Source organism: Filicampus tigris, chromosome 6 (genome assembly GCF_054856515.1).
Source record: "Filicampus tigris isolate MCC_2025a chromosome 6, RoL_Ftig_1.0, whole genome shotgun sequence".
NCBI classification, from domain to species: domain Eukaryota; kingdom Metazoa; phylum Chordata; class Actinopteri; order Syngnathiformes; family Syngnathidae; genus Filicampus; species Filicampus tigris.
In genome coordinates this window covers 2,752,888-2,755,775 of record NC_141222.1, presented here as the reverse complement: position 1 = coordinate 2,755,775, position 2,888 = coordinate 2,752,888, and the positions used below count along the sequence as shown (strand labels likewise).

The 2,888-nt window shown below is 46.7% G+C and overlaps 1 pseudogene; it reads left to right on the top strand.

Annotated features, from left to right (window-relative positions):
• Positions 1-1,024: 1,024 nt before the first annotated feature.
• Positions 1,025-2,389, top strand: LOC147145460 (uncharacterized; annotated as a pseudogene).
• The last annotated feature ends 499 nt before the right edge of the window (positions 2,390-2,888 follow it).

Sequence of the window (2,888 nt, the reverse complement as noted above, 5' to 3'; positions counted from 1 at the left end):
GTGCCACCTGCAGAAAGCAAAGAGCTGAAATGTGCTGACAAGTAATGAGTGATCTGCCACCAGAGCGCACTCAGAGGTCTAGAGTCTAGACCTCTAGACATTTAAAGTTTAAATGTTCAGGCGGGTCACGTGAATGTCATGGCACGTATATTTTGAACAGTAAATGTTGTGAATGCAAAACGCAAAGTCGCAAGCATTGACCCGGTCTACAGCCAACAGGTTATTACCTACTGCCACTACTGATAATTCCACTGGCTCATTCCATCTGTTAATTGTGAACGTCAAGAGGAAAAATAAAGAGCAAACTAAAGAGGAAAAGGGTGAGCTGAGTAATTTCCAAATACACCATGGTCAAGCCCTTTCCGTGGGGAAAACGGAACACTAAATTAACCTAAGAATTACACGGCTAGCCCGTTTAACACCGCAATTAAGTGCTTTGGTGATCGATTTCCCTTTTCACAGATTTCTGGCTGGAACCCATAAAGCGTCTCTGCTTTACATCCAACTTTGAACAGCAAAATAGCAAGGACAATAAGTATTAGGATTCTGGAGAGAAAACACGACTGTGAGAGAAAGTCATACAAGCTCAACTGAACCAGAACTAGAAATGAATTAAATTCTTTCACAATCTATATCGGTCAGAATGAATGGCCTAATGTTTAAAGTATAATAATATAGTATGAAATCTTTCTAATTTATCAGTAATATTATTTGTTTGTTTTCATAACATAGTCCTCAATTTTGACTGACTTTTGAGGTCTGCACACATTACATTACACGTTACATGTAATTACATTACAGCAGAGCTTTTTTTAAAATCAATTATGATAATTTCAGGCTCAGGGTCACTTCTGGGTCTGTAACCTCAGACTGGCATAGCCTCGAGAAAGGAATAATAACAGGATGTACCATCTCCGTTGTTCTTTTCGCACTGGCGATGAACATGGTGGTAAAGGCTGCTTAGGTGGAATGCAGAGGGCCCCTATCCAGATCAGGTGTTCGACAGCCCCCCATAAGAGCCTACATGGATGACCTTCCCATCACAACAACATCAGTCCCCGGGAGCAGGTGGATCTTGCAGGGATTGGAGAGGCTCATGCTTTGGGCCAGGATGAGTTTCAAGCCCGCTAAGTCAAGGTCTACAGTACTGAAGAAGGGGAAAGTGGAGTCCTTTGAAAGGAAGATAAGCAGCTTCCTGCAGGGATGGCTTCCTCGCAGCCTCAACAGCGCTGCCCTGTACGGGACAAGTAACACACTGCAGCTACCCTTCAGTGGGCTCACTGAAGAATTCAAGATGGCACGCACGATAGAAGCCCTGCAGTCCAGGGACTCCAGGGACTGCAAGGTGTCATCAGCCGGGCTTGAAGTGAAGACGGGAAGGACGTGGAAGGCAGAAAAGGCAGTGGAAGTCACGCCTCTGGCAAAAGGCGTTGGTTGGTGTCGTGGCAACAGGGAGAACAGGCTTGGGCTACTTCCCAAAGACCCAAGTCATCCAGGCCCGGGGGAAAGAGAAAAAACATCTACTCCACGAGGAGGTCCGAGCAGGCGAGGGGGAAGAGCGAGTGGGTAGGGTGGTGCGACTCCGGCAACAGGGGGCATGGACAAGATGGGAGAGCGCCTTACAGCGCAAAGTTACCTGGTCAAGCGTCATGCAGGCAGACTTCCACCGCGTCCGCTTCCTTGTGGCGGCAGTCTACGACGCCCTCCCTAGCCCAGCAAACCTCCACGTGTGGGGGAAGAGCAAGACACCCACCTGCTCCCTTTGTTCCGAAAGAGTCTCCTTGGAACATCTCCTCAGCAGTTGCCCAAAGTCCCTGGCCGACGGTCGCTATCGTTGGCGCCATGAACAGGTACTGAAAGCAGTTGCAGAGAGCATAGCCTTGGCCATCAGCAACACCAAACACCATCGTGCTCCAAAGAAGGCAATCTCCTTCATCAAAGCTGGACAACGGGACTCCTCCACACAGCTTCTGATTGGCAGCTGTACGTTGACTTGGGAAAACAACTGAGATTCCCCCAGCACATCGTAGCAATATCTCTACGGCCAGACGTGATCATTATCTCAGAGGCTTCAAAACACCTGATCATGCTGGGACCCTGGGAAGAGCGGATTGAGGAAGCCAACGAAAGGAAACGTGCCAAGTATCAGGAACTGGTGGAGGAGTGCAGGGGCAGGGGCTGGAGGACCTTCTATGAGCCAATAGAAGTTGGCTGTAGAGGTTTTGCATGACGCTCCTTCTGCAAAGTCCTTGGCTGATTGGGAGTCACAGGGGCGGCCAAGAAGAGGGCCATTCAAACCGCAGGCGAAGCTGCAGAGAAAGCCATGAGGTGGCTGTGGCTGAAAACGGCAGATCCGCGGGTTGCTACTGGGACACAAGCCAGGACTTGATCACCATGGCTGGGTCGCCTGGGCGAGGGTGTATGATGTTGCGAGACCCGAAACACCCCATGAACCCAGGATACATCACTGATGATGTGTCCCAGTGCATCCAGGAGATGTATCTTTCAAGCGTTGCTTCTAGACAAGAAAATAAAGTTTGCTGCTAGACACAATGTGAATTTAAGAAATAAAAAATGCTGATTCTAAAAAAAAAAAAAAAAAAAAAAAAACAACAACAACAATTCATCAATTATATTGTCATATTTTTGTTTAATAAAACCCTTGCTTCAGTTCTCTGGAATTAACCTGTGAAAAAGAATTTGAATTGCTCCACAGTTGCAAAGTTGCTCCTCAAATGAAGCCATTCATTCAAAACACTCCCTTGCAAAGAAACAACATTATTTTGAGCGCTGTAGAAGTAAAAAAACAGTGATGAAAATAAATTGAGTCAAAAAGTACTTGGTAGTGATGTAAACTGAAAAAATAAACATTAAAATTCTCCAAAATG